The 18,680-nt window shown below is 30.8% G+C and overlaps 1 long non-coding RNA gene across 1 annotated transcript; it reads left to right on the forward strand.

The window, feature by feature from the left end:
* Positions 1–9,773: 9,773 nt before the first annotated feature.
* LOC147064474 (uncharacterized) lies at positions 9,774–12,113 on the forward strand. Its single transcript, XR_015071884.1, has 2 exons — positions 9,774–9,952; positions 10,267–12,113. It is a non-coding gene; the product is annotated as an uncharacterized LOC147064474 (long non-coding RNA).
* Positions 12,114–18,680: the final 6,567 nt, after the last annotated feature.

An 18,680-nucleotide genomic window follows, 5' to 3' on the forward strand; every position in this document is an offset into this window, starting at 1 on the left:
TAGTCATATTTCGGTACATAACTGTGCAGTGGTGTTAGGATTTTTTACGTTTATTAATTTTTAAACGCATTTATAAAACTATTAGTATAATTTATAACGAGATAATTTTAGTAAAATATTTACGATAAAAAAATATATTGATAATCTCTGTGATCCCAAATTTTACAAGAATTAGGCATTTTATTATTTAAAAAATCGGCAAGATTAACACATTTGAAGATAATTCTAAAGATACTAATTATAAGCTATGTCTTTGACTATTAAAGTGTGATAAACATCCTATGAATAATGATTGCTTTATAATAATTATTGACCTAAGAATAAGGTAGTTTTTTTTTTAAAATACGTCATTTCTTTTGTCATTCCCCAGTGTTTAAGCTACAATATACGGCCGTAACCATAAATTGACAAACTAAAATTGAAGTAAGGAGTAAGATCATGTTAATGCGCGTGTTTGAACATGTACGTAACCGAAAAAAAAAACTTTTTTTTTTAATATTAAAATCTCATTGTATTTTTTTTTTAATAAATACTGGGAAAACGGATTTATAAATAGATGGTCAAGCCGCATATTTTGTAAATCTCTAATCTTATGAATAAGCTAGTGACTAGACGTTTTCTATGTAGTTAAATTTTTTTAATTCTTAAAAATCGATTATACATAATATGAATATATTTAATATTTATTTTACGAAAGCTAATTCAGATATTATCATTGAATTGCAGTTTGTTAAATTTATGAATTTTAGGATTGTAGCGAGCAACTACCTCAGGCTTTGTCAGCATTATTACGACAGTAAGAATCAGCTTAACTATCACACAATCGATGCATCTGCAATCAGCGTATTTTACAGGTGTGAAATACTTCGATGGGATTGGACTACTTCGGGCTTGGTAATCGAAATGCCTAGAAGTTGCAACGATGCGGCGGCCAGCAGGTTTCCGAATTGCGAACTACACCAACAATCATTCTCGCAATTTAACGATTATTCATGTATATAAATAGCGAGCTATGGTTGATGGGTTTCCTCAGTCAGATCTTACTGTCAGTCAGACCTCAGTCTCAGTATCACAACGCATATTACTCATTTCCACCGAGCCTCGGACCAGCGCATTCTCTCGACACGTCTAGTCCCGAAGCGTTCTCTCACCGTGCCAGGGACTCAGCGATCCCTTCCTCCGAGCTTCGGACCGCTAACATAACTCCTGTATCATTTACTCTTACTGTATACAGTTACGCAGCAATACACTCTTACTCCTCCATTCACCTGAGCAACCTCCAATCCTACTTTTATCTATACACCTATCACCCCTAAAACGGTCTCGTCCCTTTACAGCAAGACAGCCAAAGGATCAATAATTCAAGTGGAATTGTGAGGTTTTATTTTAAGATTGAAAATTTTTCTGTTAACTGAACGTCAAAACAATGAAATATCCTTTGAATCATATTATGTCATAATATTATAAACATTACTTGTTTGGGCAAGTGAATGCTTTTTGAAACCCATGTATTGACATATTCATTATGTATCCATTAAATAATAAAGGTTATATCACTTTTTAAAGATAGCCATTTTAAAAGTGTGTTACGAAGAGGCTTGGAAGTGTTTTAGTGTCAATTTAACTTTGACATTATTTTTACTCGGCGCAGTCAATTCCGTTCGCATAGTCAGCATAAAACTCGCGTGTTTCGCTAATGGAAAATATCTATCGGGCTACGAGTAGTCAGGCTGGGTGGCTAAGTGATTTTTACTGTAAAATGTTGGCTTAATGTCGATTGGGTGTTTGTTCTATAATATAATAACTTCCACTATGAAAATTTCCGCGTATTTCATCTTTATATGGATTATAGAGGGGAATGGAAATGGATATTATTAAGCCGAGTGGAATAATATTAGGCATATACTTTGACAGAGGCTTAGATCTATATTTCTGTAGTTCTTTATTTTTTTACGAAGCTACATAAAATGTGGGTCAATTGTTTTTTTGATGGTTTAATATAGATATAGAAAAGTGGTTACGTTATAATAGTTTTTAAAAGAATTAAATAAGCGTAGTCAAAGTCTTAAAAACAACTTTACGTGGTAGACCTTCATTATAAAGGTTTTGAGATAAAGATTTTTTTTGTTAATTCTATTTTAATTGCGTTATTTATGTCGTCAGCTGTTTTGGGTTATAAACACATATTCGGTTACCAATCAGTTATAGTCGACGTAAATGACTCAATTAAAGTAGAATTAACAAAAGTAATTTTGTTTAAAAACCACTAAACCTCTCATTAATAAAAATGTTAACTTAATGCAGCAATTTACAAACTGGGAAGCGCGGAGTGTTGCAAAGGGAGGCGCGAAAAGTTTAACACAATTATTGAAGTCATAGGTCTGCAGTTTGCAAATGCATAGTTTATAAAACGGCCGCTAGTTATAAACTACATAAAAACAGTCGTATAAAAGGTTGTTTGCAAACCTGTCTGAAAATATGGAGACTAATTTTATAATTCCTCACTTTTATGCATTTATACTATTCTGAAACTCCCGTGAAAAAATCAAATAAAAGGGTCAAATTATAATGTTGAAATTTGAGGCAAATTTGTTTAGGAATGATTATTTTGTTGTTAAACCTGTCTATTTGGTTGAAATTTAAAAAAAAAAATTGAGTGAATAAATCAATGAAAAGACCACTAATGCATTCACTGATTGAAAAAGACAAAGTGAAGGCATTCATAAAAAAATTGGAGCTTTGTATATTAAAATTACAAAAAAAAGAAAGTTCGCCATGTTTCTACTTTTAAATGATTTCTGCGGCAGATATATCTATTGAAGCAAACAAAAATCTATTTATCGAGTTCTTGGTTATTTTGTTAATGCACTTTTTACATTATTTTATTAATAGTAAAGCTTTATTTCAGGGTTATTAAATATTTTAAATATGTGGTTGTGCGTTGCAATTTGATGAGATACCTAATCGATGATTGATATACTTAAATGATAACTCCCGTGTATAATTTAGGAAACATACATTAGAACACCACACCGCCCTTAAATTTAAAAATGAATATAATATGAGTAGTAAAATCTTGTTTATTTAATGAAATAAAGGGCGGGGAAAGGCGCCACGATTAGATTTTTTTTAAAAGAGAGGCGTAGTAACATAAAGTTTGGAAACCACTGACTTAATGTATCTACTTACATCATTTATTCGTTTTATATTTTAATAACTGGTATCTAAAATAATAATAAAAGATATTTTTAGTTACCTAGTATTGTTAAATATTTATTAATTATGGTTGAATAGCTATATAGTTTTAATCATTTTTTTTTTATTTTCATACAAAATCACTTGCAAAAATATGTAATTATTTTGAGAAGAAAATTACATGAATTTGGACTCAGCCGTGTAATATAAACCCATATCCAGATTAGTCTCATCTCTGCGTGGGCGATGTAAAAAAAAATATTAGAAAACAGAAATATGGCTAACATTTTCCTAAGCTTAAACTGCACGTATATTTGACCTTTGTTTGAAATTTCATACATATAATTATATAATCACAAATCCAAATGTTACGGCATAATCCATTTTAATGTAGGTAATACAATTCCCCCGATCTTCTTTGATATATAATTTACTCGTTGGTATGTGAAATTACTTTAGGCGGCACGGATTATCTCACAAAATACGAAGGATTTAAGTACAAAGATTTCTGAAGATTCAAAATGAATACCTACACGTATACATGCAAATCAAATTTTGTGCGTGTTTTGCCGAAATTTTCCAAAATAATTCTTTAAGTGGTTATAATAAATGTATAGATACTTAGAATTGATTTGGAATTCTCTTGAAAATCTTATTATGTTATGTATGAAATTTACACTTCTATAATAATATAAGGTTTTGATTTACGATTAACTCATTATCATACGTATCGTATGATTTGAATGGTTTTACTTTTATTATCAATTTACAGGTTACCCAATGTCAGCATTTTGTTTTTTAGTTTATATTTTCTTGGATATGGACGACCGCTAATGGGACGATTGCCTTTTTGGCGCTGGTATAAATGAGTGAAATTAAAATTGGTGTAAATTAAAAATTAGATTGAGCATAATTGAACAATAATTATAAGTGATAGCTTGTAACTTAATCGGCATGAAATATATAGGTACATGTATAGGATAAAAAATACACAATTTCGATTTGATTAGTTTTTAGATGAATGAAATAGCCAACGGCTAGATCTTAACGTGACATCCTCAGCTCACACTTCACCCTCAACCGATGCAATCTGACCATTTTACATAATATTCATTATCCAAAGTGCATTATTTTTGAAAAGTTTCATATATTTATAAAGTGATAAAATTTTGCTATGAAAGCGGTTTGCAGTTTTTTTTAAGTTATATTATAATGAAACAAAAAGACGTTGTATTATATACATATATATTAATATTATTATGTTTAAGTATTATGGAATTAGGAAACATGCTGATCAAAAGAAAATATCTCAAGCTCACAGACAATAAATGTACCTATTTTTTTATAAGAATAAATTTGAATGGCAATAGTAAACAATATAATTAACAATTATGTCAGTAAAGTTTGACAGCCGTATTCATACAGTCTCGAACTGCACTTAACGCAGTTAGTGGTTTATCGGCCGAATAAGAAAACTATAAAAAAATGCATACGTCACGAAGATGCGTACAGGAATGCGCACCAAACTTAAAATGGCGGCGATCTGCGCAATCTGCCAGTGTCACTTTAATATACGTCTAAAATGATCACAACAAGCGTTTAGTAGGTTTAGTTCGTCTTGACTGAAGTTAACTGCCCGTCGTCGTTGGGCTATAGATGGATTCATGATGGTAAAAATGCTAAAATTGTAAACATGTATACAGATATCGATAATCGATGGAAATGTCAATATTGTCAATGAGCCCGCGAAGCTGTATTGCCATATTATGGAAATGTTTACTGGGTATACTTTATCCTTTTGTGCATTAAGAAGTATAAAATAAATATGATATTATAACAAATAAATTATTAAAGTCCATGATCATTATTCATTTATAATTATTAAAGTTATATGGTACCGTTTACACATTTGTACACCTATTCACAATTTCAAAATTAAGTATCGGGGAATCAAAATTTGAAAGTTGGTAACATTAGTCACGGCATGACGCGTATTACGTCAGTGACATGACGTCACTATTCAACGGACTCTATTTAGGTATATGCATGCAAATTTGCATTAAATAGCTTGAATGCAGTTTGTTGTTATATGCATACGCCAATTAATACTGCAAAGGGACACAAGACCTATTCACAGATACCAGTGGCGAAGGGTGGAAGTAGACTGTTAAAATCCGACATAAATAGTGCACAATAAACTTTATCAGTCAAACATATTTATTATCATTGAACTAAGATTATAATGTGTATATAATGTTTTTTTGTTTTTAAAATTCAATTAAACCCTGTCTAATCCAAGCCATAGTTAGTAGATAATAGTAAAAAAATATTCGTTTATCTACAAAATATCTAAAACTATATTATGGTTTAATGGCATAATTTTTAAATTTTTAAAGATATGAGAATATTTTTTTATCGATTATGGTTTAGTTTAAGATGGGCTTAATGAATTTAAAAAACTAACGAACACCATCTGTATTATGCATTCTTAATTCAACGAAAACAACAAGTATGATTGAAAAATCTTGCATTTTTTTTGTCGGATCGCCTATAGCATACCTAAACAATTATAGTTTGGTTTAGGCAGGGTTTAATTAAATTTAAAAAAATAACCAGCACCATCTGTAGGTAAGTTGTATTCTTAGTTTAATGAAAAAAATACGTATGTCTAACAAAATTGAATGTGTACTAGTTATGTCGAATCATAACAGCCTACCTCCACCCTTAGCCACTGACAGATACACTTAAAAAGTTATAGTAATCACAGATTGATTGATTGATTGATTCTGATAATCTAAAAAATATGCTGTGATCTCAACGGAAATCGAACACGGAACTACCATGTGAGAAATCATTGCCTTACGGAACTACGAACGCTGCCACTATTCTATTCTAGTGGATGTAAAGGATATTTTTTGTATTACAATCCATTGTTGACTACTTTATGATTCATAGATCGGTATAAAGCCAAATAATTCCATTATTATTCTGAACAAAAAACTTTAATCATTGTAGTATTATTGAAAAAGAAACATTGGATTATAAATATTTCATAATATTAGTAAGTACTAAATTATGCTTTAACCATCATTTGTCATGTTTATTTTTGTCTTTTGATCGATTGACAGCTGCTATCTTTCAATCAATTGTGTTATAAAAGGAAAAACATGCATTGTGCTCATAATAGTTGAGAATCTATTATTGGAAACATTTTTAGTATAATATTATGTAGGAATATCTAGTTATTTTTTTATCATAATATACGGTCGGTAACCGGAATAATTACTAACCATAAGTTATAGAATTTATTCATAGAGATTCTTCTTTTTACTGTGTCCGATCCTAAAAAGATCATTACCTAGGCCTCCACAGAATAGAAATAGCATACAACTATTAGCAGTTTTTTTTGTTGTTTTTCATGTCACAAGAAATGTATATTAGCCACTTGCTCAATTTATTACCTTCATAATCTCCTTCAAACACACATTGGAAAACAACATGTGGATTTGTCAGACCCGGGATTTGAACTCGGGACCTACGATATTATAAGTCGATACGGTAACACAGAGCGGTATAACATAAAAATATTTCGAAAATTAATACTATCGACTGAGGACACTTACGACGATACTTCAGTGAAACTACGAAATTTTGGACTCGCTGGCATTCGGAGAGCGAGCGTCGAGGTGTGAATACGTCAATTTGATTCATGGTGGCGACGGGGATATTAATACTTTGGACGCTGAAGACGCACATGCGCGTAATGACCAGGCGGCCGATCGATGTAATTAACGTGCATTTTAAAGGTGCTAATTAAAAAGTCATTATCTACTCAGCAGCGAATGCGTTAATTCTTAAATCGTGTGAAGATGACTAAAAACGTTACCCATTTCCTTGAAAAAGAAAACATGTCAATGAATATATTATTATTGTTACTAATAGACCAATAAACAGAACATTAAATGGATGCATGTTGGATTTATATGACAAATCATATTTCGTTCGGCATGCGTTATTTGCAACCGCGACCCGCAATCCGCGCATCACTTAGCCACGATCTTTTTAGACCATGCCTCAACTGAGGTATAGCCTTAATGGAATTTGAATTAAAATTCTAATTAATTTAAGTATAGAGCTTTTGCTTTTCGGCATCTTCGGACACTGTACGCACTCACCAATGTCACATGCACACTGACACAGTATATAAGTAATTCTAGTACCTATATATTATATAATAATAAATTATTACTAGAATTACACAAATATTATCACTAAGTAAGTAGCAAAGTAAGGACAATAACTCTAATGTATGGAAATATTAATACCGTACCTATTACGTTAGATACCTATTGTTAATACACTTACCGCTCTATTAAAATTTTATTTCTCTTAAACAATCAAAATGTGTATGTAAAGTGTTGGAAACTTAATACAATTAAGTAATGAGAAATGTCCCCGATTACATGCGCATAGTGCCTGAAGATGCAAGAAGGTGATACCCGGTTCGAAAAAAATATCTGAACTGAAATAGTACAAAGCCTAAAAATCAATTACAATAAAAATATTTGTAAGTTAGACTGATTTAGTTCAACGAAAATATATGACATACTTTACATTTTTAAAGTAATTAACTTATTTAATAAGTTATTTTGCATTTGATATAAAATAAATATCATTTTATAATATAGGAGACTTACGTAAATGTAAGGTTTTACGTATAAATACAATTAAAACTGTAAACTATAATTTTTTAAATGTACATTAAATGGTATGTTCTTTATGCCACTTATTTCATCATATATCATGTGTCCACACTTTATACTTTTTACGGCGTATGTGTATACCTTAACGTACTGGATGATAAAAGCCTTTTAAAGTTAAGCAAAAGTGTTCTAGAAAGAAATTCTCAATGCCCTATGTTAGAATATTACTACTTTTAAGCCTCAAATCTATCAAATATTCATTAATTATCGTTCACAGAAACCAGTAGTAGTGAGTACAATATCTAATCGATTCTTTTAGTGATAAATATACAATTTGAGTAATTATTTGTTCCGCTATTTCAACTGATGTCTATGACCACTGTCAAACGATGTATCAAATGGGTATCCTGCAATTTGCTACATAATATTATCAATTGTAGACAGTAAAAAATAATACAAGCGATATTATAGTGTATTTGTTATGTTAATAATACAATAAACATACTTTTATCATATTTGGGGGTGAAGAAATTGGATATGAATAGACCAAAAGTTGTTGATAGGTGTAAAGTAACCATACAAAGTAACGAGCGGTGAGGTCTGCTCAGTGCGAGGCATATTTGTGGAGTGTCATATCCCATCAACTGTGACTAGCTATTTATTAAAATGAATATGCGCTACATTGCGGCAAGCTATTATTAATGTAAGTCACAGTTGAGTAATATGTTGACTGCCGCATTGCTGCCGCCTCGCAGCGTTTTGCTGACCAGGTTTGGGGTTGTCGACCCTTACCGACGTTTGCCACACTTCCAAAATGTGCTAACCTTAGATGTAGTGATAAACAATAATCGGGCAATTCGCTGTTTACCACCATTTTGTAATTATGGAGCATTTTCTGACATGGCCTAGAGTTCTTGAATCTCACAAATATAAAACGCAAACATTTGAAACATGTAGATTCACTGTTTATTTATAAATACGTATTTACGGTCTTTATTCTACAATGTTAGTAGTACCTGACGTTATATTTATATTATTATATTGTAAGTAATTCTAATATGTGTCTGAAAATAAATATTTTATCATTAAGTTATTTTAAGAACACAATAGTTAAGTAATGAGTTGTTATCTATTTTAACGGTCTTTCCATGCCAAATGCATTATGGGAAAAACTTTAATGTTGCTATAAACAAGTTAGTGAGGCTTTTAAATAATTATTATTGTGTACATCATATTAAACTCTCACGCGTAAAATTATTAATCGCGAGATGTATTTATTGCGATAATTTTCTACTGATGAACATATATAAATAGAATAATATAATATTATCAAATGTTTTTCTGAACATAGAAGATCTTTAAAGAAATAGTAATACTAATCAAACTTTAAATAACCTTTTCTTTGATTCTAAGTTTTCATGTATTTTCTTTTGCGATAGGTACTTACAAAATTATTATGATTTGTTATGTTGGGTAAGAATATTAAAATAATATTTGATAATTTCGTACATGAATTTACAAATTCTGTGTTAGTTAAGTGAGTACAATCATTATTAAAACATCAGAGCGATATTTGCTTTATCGTCTGATACGATGAACAGATTCGCGGAGATACGAGTACCTTGGTATCAAAGTGGGACATAAGCCACACTCCACTAAATTCATGTTTTTGTTGATTCTGGTAGTGTTAGTGATGCTCTTTCCAACAATGCCTTCGACAGTATCAAAAACGGTCGTTTTCATGGAGATTTTTGTGTTTAAAGTTCGTGTATAATATCAAAAACGGACACTTGACTTATATGCGCGCGCAGGTAAGGGCCAGCCAATCACTGAGCAGGAATCTTCTCAGACTGTCATGGCTGCCGGGATTTCGGCACTCTGATAACATTATTCTAAAATAGAGGTTCTCTGTCAGTTTTTTTCAAAATAAGTGCATTTATAATAGTTTTCAAGAAAAAGTATAATATTTAATGAACTGAAATGGACTCAAGGAATGCTAGAAAACGTGTAGCTAAGCCCAATGAGTGGAAAAGGGCCAAAGAAAAGACTTTAAAGTAAGTACTATCAGAATACTACTACAAAACTTTTTCGATCACAATGCATCTTTTTTAAATGCGATTTATTGTTAAAATATGATGTGCTCAAGCATAATTTTATGTTTTTATAAGAATAATAATATTTAAATATTAACCTTTGCGCATTTTCACTCGTTATTTACGAGTATTTTTCATTGTTAACGCATTTACACATACGCTATTACCTCCATGTCATTACTATGGTCACGGAAAGGGTGGTTCAAGAACAAAATGTTTTTTCAAACCGTGGTTTCTAAGTTGAATAAAACACTAAAATATATTATTTTTTCCAGATATTCTGCAAAAGGCGTGCCTTCCTTTCCTAAATGCGGCCATCGTCGTGGTCTTCAATGCAGATTATTGACAATGGAAGACATAAGGAAGTTTCACGAATCGTTTTATTCTGCACCAGCTAAAGACAAGCAGGATTCTTTTATTTTGAAATACTGTAGGACTCTCGTACCAAAAAGACGCCGTCAAAAAGTTTTTATAAAACAAAAAATGGCTACATTTCATTACAGCATTATAAACACTGCTGGGAATTGTCTTCCCGTATGCAGGGCCACGTTTTTATCAACATTAAATATAACAAAACATAGAGTTATCGGAGTCTTCCAACGGTTTAAAAAAAATAACATGTTAGTACCCATTGAAACAAGGGGTGGATCAAGAAAGGATAAACTTTTTGAAAACAAGATGAATTCTGTCATCGATTTCACCAAATGTCTCAAGGGAATCGAGTCACATTATAAACGAGACCGAAGTACAAGAATTTACTTAGATTCAGATCTAAGCATTACCAAAATATGGTCAATGTATAATAATAGCGTCACTGATGACTTCAAAGTAAAAATGTCATACTTTCGGATGTTGTTTAATACCCGGTTTAATATGAGTTTTGCAACTCCAAGCACTGATGAATGTAGCACATGTTTGGAATTAAAAGAAAAAGTGAAATTAGAAAAGGATGAAAATGAGAAAAAAGATTTGATATTTAAACTTACTCTACACAAAAAAAAAGCAAACTGTTTTTTCGAATATTTGAAGAAGAAAAACGATGATTGTTTTCTTATGTCCTTCGATTGCCAGAAAAACCTTGTGTTGCCAAAAGTTAGTGACCAGTCCGCCTATTACTCGAGACAATTTTACTGCTTCAATTTAGCAGTCGTATCAGGAACGTCAAAAAATAATTTGTCACCACAAAATGTGTCAATTTATACATGGAATGAAAACCAAGGGAGGAAATCTTCAAATGAAGTAGCATCAATCATTTTCAATGAACTACAATCAAAAGTATTGAACGGATACACAAATGTTCGGTTGGTAGCAGATGGGTGTGCTGGCCAAAATAAAAATTTAACAATAGTAACGATGTGTGCCAAATGGCTTCATAACAATGCTCCTCCATCAATCACTAAGCTAGAGATAATTTTTCCAGTCACTGGACATTCTTTCCTTCCAGCAGATCGGGTATTTGGTCTTATCGAAAGAGACTTAAAGAAAAAGAAAACAATAATACATATTGAAGAATATCATGATGTATTTAAAGCACACGGAACATTGAAAATAATTGGTACAGATTGGAGTCCTCATAATTGGAAAGACGAAGCTAAAATAAACATAAAATCTACAGCACAATTACATTTCAAAATATCTCAATGCAAGAGAATTTTATTCCGCAAAACGAAAAAGAATAATATTGTGGTAAGAGGTGAAATACCTTACAATTGTGACATCGCGAGAGAGAAGCAAATTCTAAAAAAGAATAAAACATACGATGCAGTAAATCCAGCACCGATTCCTATAGGCGTTAAACTGAATGAAAACAAGATAAACGATGTAAATTCTCTACTTTCGAAACATTTTGGACTCGAATGGAAGAATATAGAAACCCTGCATTGGTATAAGAACATAATTGAAACAAATAATAATTTGCCAATCGATGGCCAACAATATACTGAAGATATTCATGCATGTGAATGCTTTGAAGAAGTGAATAATTTAGAAGCTATTGATACACTTGATGGAGATGACGTGGAACTTGCGGGAGTCGAATTATTATCTCCAGAAAATGAATGATTATTAATTTTAAGGCTTTTCATTTATTGTTAAATCCTGTCAATAAAAGAAATTTCAACTATCTTGAAATTTTATTTAAAAAAAATTAAACTTTCTGCGAATTGTTATCTCCAGAAAATGAATAATTATTAATTTTAAGGCATTCCATTTATTGTTAAATCTTCTCAATGAAAGAAATCTGAACTACCTTGAAATTTTATTTAAAAAAATTAAGCTTTCTGCGAATTGTTATCTCCAGAAAATGAATGATTATTAGTTTTAAGGCTTTCCATTTATTGTTAAATCTTTTCAATAAAAGAAATCTGAACTACCTTGAAATTTTATTTAAAAAAATTAAGCTTTCTGCGAATTGTTATCTCCAGAAAATGAATGATTATTAGTTTTAAGGCTTTCCATTTATTGTTAAATCTTTTCAATAAAAGAAATCTGAACTACCTTGAAATTTTATTTTAAAAAAATTTAAATTTTCTGCGAATTGTTACCTATCTCCAGAAAATAAATGATTATTAATTTTAAGGCTTTTCATTTATTGTTAAATTCTGTCAATAAAAGAAATCTGAACTACCTTGCAATTTTATTTAAAAAAAATAAACTTTCTGTCAAAAGCGGACACGTACGGCCGTTTGCGTATCAAACACGGACAAACGCAAAAGTATGTGTCAAAAACGGACGTAAGCAATTTTGAACGATTATATTTGATATTTACAAAATGAATATCTTAGATTTAACTTAATAAATGTGATTCTATACCTCTAAGCATTACTCAAGTATTTTTTTTATATATATTATGTTTCAATATTTATATGAAATGAAAAATCGCCTCTCCTGCAAATTATTGCAGATGGCTCATGTCCCACTTTGATACCAAGGTACTCAATTACGCTTGTACCAAGCACAGAAATCTGATGTTCGTAAACCATGAAATACGGCATCGTCCTTTGTTAAGTTTACCGTTGATCAGTGTTGCCAAGGCAATATTTAAAATGTCAGTAGATTTTGACAAAAAATCAGTAAATTAGATAAAATATTAGTAGGTTTTGGAATATATCACAATAAAATGATTTAAAAATAGGAAGAGAACTCACCTTGTGTATATTTATATAACGACCTCGATGCACTTTAGTATATAGTCTTATAATAATTATGAAATATAATAACAATAATAAATTTATTAAATGAACAAGAACATTTTATAAACATGATTGAAATTTTTGAATAATTGCCTCTTGATTTTATTCGGTTTCCTGATATTATTCACAATAACGCAATAATTATTCAACCGTATTCAAGTTAATAATACGATTGCTTGCACAGTTACATAATATTATACAATTTTATTAATTATAGAAAACTTATCCCCTAAAAATGTCAAAAAGGAGTGGGTGTGATATTTCAAATGTGATCGTTAAGAAGAAATCCTGCGATAATTTTTAATTGGAATGGGTCTCTGAAATCGTTACATGAATACTTTAGAAATGATGAGTGAAAAATTGTATATGTGTGTTTGTGGGGGGGGGGGAGTGTAAATTTACCGCACCGGGTGACATCAACCATAGTTACGCCACTGCTCAGATGCGTTGATGTTAATATAGTCTAGACAATGATGATATCAGCGAATAAAATGCCGCTCTTGGGTAGAGTTACAATGCTTTCTTGGGCAATTAAGAAACATAATATTTTAAATCCTCATAAAAAAGTCGTGCGTAAATTATTTCAAGTTTATTATTAAAATAATCATCAGTTTATAAATACGGAAAACACCAAAATATCAGTAGATCTACTGAAATTTCAGTAGACATGGCAATACTGCCACTGATCTTTCCTCAAATAATGAGTTGGGGCATGCTATAATACCTTTGTTCATTCACAATGTGACCAACGTACTGTAGTTTTATGTTTTTGATACTACGCAGAACTTTGCGGTCCTTTCCCATTAATTTGAGAACGTCAACATTTGTCATCTTGTCAATCCAAGTAATTTTTAAGATACGTCTATACAGCCATATATGTAAGGCTTCAAGTCTCTTAGTAATACTACTTGGTAAATAAAAAAGGATTGAAAGGACAGAAGATTGAACCATACGCATTCTCAATTCTAGGTTAAGATCTCGATTTCTAAGAATAATTCATCTCATTTTGAGAAACTCTAGTATTTGCTAATGAATTATTGATTTTAATTCATGAGACTGGTTCCATTTTACATTGACTCATATAATACGTAAATACACACACACATATATATAATATATATATAAATAATAACAAGATAAAAAGAACTTTTTATATACAACGTTTTTCAATTTTCTGTTGAAATAAACTTAACTTGACTAGCTTAAACGATCAAAAAAATTTGTACTTGCTAGAAATAATACTGAAATGTCGTTCTGACATTCATATTGATTTTCATAGTAACACACGTATATACTAATAATTTAGTTGCTAGGACCCCAGAAGCAACCAATAATAGTGGATTGGATTACGGATTTCTTCCGAAATAACTTTTCATACAAAACAGAATTAACTGAAAATTAATTCAATCCTACTTAATGATGGCTAAAAGTATTTAAAAAAAATGCATTGGCATCGTGTTCTGATATATTCTAAAAGTTTCAAATGTTTGAAATGCAAGATTTGTACCGGATAAACAACCACCGGACAAATAAGAATACGTCCTAATAAAAACGTTGTCAAATATATTTAAATTATATAAATAAGTGTATAATAAAATATTATCATTTTTTTGTATTAAAAACATCAACAAAATCAGTTAGTAATAATTGAGTTTACTTTATTAATTTAGTATTCATGGAGATTTTTTTATTAACAGAATAGTTAATTACTTAAAAAATAATACTAATTTAAACAGATGACGCTTCTGTCAGATCACACCCTAAAGAAAAGCTAAAAACTCTCTTCAGCATGAAAAATATATAAACTCCCAGTTTGAATTTTTAGCCAGAATGACACTTAAAATTCACAAACTTGACGCAAAATACATTACTGAAAACCTTAAAAACAGAATGTTAACTCTTTCTTAATTTATAAATTTTTTCGTATAGTAGACATTGAAATTGAGTCGTGTCATGTCTGTCATATAAAAAAGTATGTAAATATTACCGTAATATTATCTTGATGTGGGTCTATTTGTTACGAAACACCTACAAATTGTAACCATTCGTCATAAAAAGAGTAATTAATATTTATTGTATTGTTTGACTTGTTATGTATTTTTTAAATTTATACCTTATGACATACACAATAAATGATGTTTGGCTTGCTATGTAGACTTCTTTGTGCCTCATTTGACTGTTTTATTATCATTAAATTGACTTCATTTAGGTTATATAGCATTATTTTATAGTAAATACATATTATCGTTACGGTAATCTAACATAGTAATTTATATATACGTTATATATCCAATATTTATATATACGTTATATCTATATACGAAGCTTGTAAAATTGTAAACTTTTGCTAATGCAATGTATATTATATTATGAAAAGTTTTTGGAAAGGGTTAGGAGCTTTAAGCTAGTAGTCCCCATTAGAGTTGGGCTTCGGGAATTTCCCGACGGGAATTCTCCAAAAATTTTCGAGATTTTTATTCCCGAATCTTGAGAATTTTAATTTTTAACATTTCGGGAAATCCCGGATCTCGAGAATCTTTCCTTGGGATTCGGGATTTCTTTATTATCAAATATTAATTGAAAAAACGATTTTCTGTATTATGAAAAAAGTGGACAGAAAACACAAAACCTTCATAGACTGATCGGAGCATTTATCACAATTAAGCCAACGTCGACTCAAAATGAGCGCAATTTTTGCAATACCAGTAAATAGTGTGTCTCGAAAACGTACGCGATTGACAGTATGTGGTTTTTGAAATTATATTTTAATACGGTAATGTTTTGAATTATTTTTGTTTTCCTACTTCTATTTTGTTTGTCTTCTTACATAAATAAAAAAAATCATATTTTTGGTATTTTTGTCGGTTTTTTGATTTTAGGATTTTAACAGGTTTTTTTTTTAATTTCCCGATATCTCGAGAATTCTCGAGAATTCTTTTCTGGAAATCCCGAATCTCGAGATTGAGATTTTCTCGGGAAATACCCAACTCTAGTCCCCATATAACGTTCTTCTAAAAATAAACCCCAAATAAACAATGCAGTATAAGAGATTTCAAAAGAGATAATAATGTGATTGCCGTCAATCTACTTCTCGAGACAATTGAAATACCTACCTAGTCATTATCGATTTTCCTTGCTATTCAAGAATATATGTTATTATTTAATTGTGTATAATAATAATATTATAATGTCCTCGTATACGCAATAATATTATTTGGTGGAACAGGTATGTAAAGGCGACTATGTATTATATAAATATATACATACCGTATATAATACATAATATATGCACATTATAAAATGTAATCCATGCTATATAAGTAGATTTTTCAATATTTTGAAGACTTATTGTATATTATTTATATTTCTTATTGTATATTTCAAGACTTATTGTGTATTATTTTTTTGTCATTTGAGTTAAATATATTCAATGTAAAGTTAATAACAAAAAAGCGAGAAAAAAATAAAACCAGAAAGTTTCTAACTTAATATAAATAATTGCTCATCGAAGGGTGTATATTAAATTATTGAGAGTGTCGACAGTTTTAAATATGTAGGGGTGTACATCACATGAGAAAGCACTTTGAAAAAAAAAAAGAAATCTTTATCCGAATAGGAATGTCTGGAGCAATATTTAACCCAATGCAAAATCTGTGAGATTCACAGTAATTGTACTTGGCAATAAACCAAATATCGCTTATTAATAAAATTACCTGTATTTTGACGATGCTGCTATATGCAATGGCATTTTTAATGGACAACGCACTCAGTACAGTAGCAAGTAAATTCGCGCATAGCAACATTCGCACATGTATAGGTAGACGTCACGCAATTTCCATTATGCGATATCACGCATCGGGAATTTATAGCAATATCACCTTTATTATAATGGCGTTAGAACAGTGTTTCTAGTGTCAATGTTAATTTGAGCGAACCCGTTCGAACCAAACCATTCGGCAGATCTGACAAAAAGCATCGGGAATTTATAGCAATATCACATTTATTGTAATGGCGTTAGAACAGATTACGCCATTCGGCAGACCCGACAAAAAAGTGGGTGTCATTTTTTTTTCCAGATGCTTCGTCCATATTAATGTCATTGGCTTTATTGTACTGTATCATGGCACCTTATAAAAATGGGTGGTTGTGACAGATACTGGATGTGAAGCAGTATAATTTTGCCAATGACGAAGAAATACGAGAGTAGCCTTTGTAGCCTCGTCATATTTGAAATGAAGATGCAATGTTAGAACTACATAACTGAGTCACGTGTTGCATATGCCTCAAGGGAGTCTCAATTTGATTAGCTATTTATTCAATGCAACTGGATTTCGGCATCCCGAAAAACCCCTAAACCAGGGAACTCAGAAATAGTGGGAACTGAAATACCCAACCGGTAAGGCGATAGCAGGTAACCGTCTCGAGTAAGGAAGAATCCGGGTTAAACTTACACACGTGTCAAGAATACGTTGTACGTCTAATATTGAAAACTGCTCTCGGTTTATGCGTTTACGCTCATTTAATGTTGGTGTATTACACACACTATTGCACGTGCATAATGCGTGCTTCATTTTCGTAGGACACTCACACATTCAAAAACCCTGCTTCAACGTGCAGCGTATTGAATATAGCATATAACCTAAACACTAACCAAAGGTATAATATACGGAATAACGGAACGCTAGCATAGTCATTTTTCTGATTGGATCAGTGTAGACTAAATATTAGTATATAAGATTGTGAAGTTTCTTGATAACGTGAATGTAAATCTAGCATTCTTGAATGTCGTTATCATGCTTGTAAATACTATGAGAATCAATATTTTTACCTGTTATTACTGTCATAGTGACAAACTGTTTTTGGGTCATTAATCAAAGTTTCTATTAGTGTCGCGTCGCTGTGAAAAAGATACGTATAACATTTTACTGTGTAAACCCGATAAGAAAATAAATGAAAACCTTTCCATATATTTATAATGTACGTAAAAGTAACACGTCAATATGTAGAATCCAATCAATCATTATTTTCAACAATATTAAAAGTAATATATTACAACCATCTCTTCTTTTTGTGTAAAATTCATTAGTGGATGTAAGCGATGATTTTGACAATCTTTTCTTTTGTATGTTATTACACTGAATGGGAATAGAGTGTTGAGCTAGAATCATTCTTTGAGATTTTTGTACCAGGATTGCCAGAATCGTCCCTTTAATAGTAATATGGAGACGTTCATACTTTTTGAGGAGTTTATCATTTTTCTAGTGTGCATTTTAGTTAAACTTATTATTCAGATTTTTTATTCTCGACATTACCAAAACATTTGTAATTTCTTCCTTCTAGAATACGCCTATACAATATCTATATTACAAAAGAAGCCAAATTAAGTATGACTATCTCTGAATTTTAGTGAGTACGTTAAGACTAAAAAGTGGTCATAGCATCTGGTTGGAAATTAAAGTGGACTGTATGAATGAGTGGGTCAGAATGGCGGAGGTATA

This window comes from Rhyacophila brunnea, unplaced genomic scaffold (assembly GCF_057557595.1).
Source record: "Rhyacophila brunnea isolate RB1 unplaced genomic scaffold, BYU_Rbru_1.0 scaffold_7, whole genome shotgun sequence".
In the NCBI taxonomy this organism is placed as follows: Eukaryota; Metazoa; Arthropoda; class Insecta; order Trichoptera; family Rhyacophilidae; genus Rhyacophila; species Rhyacophila brunnea.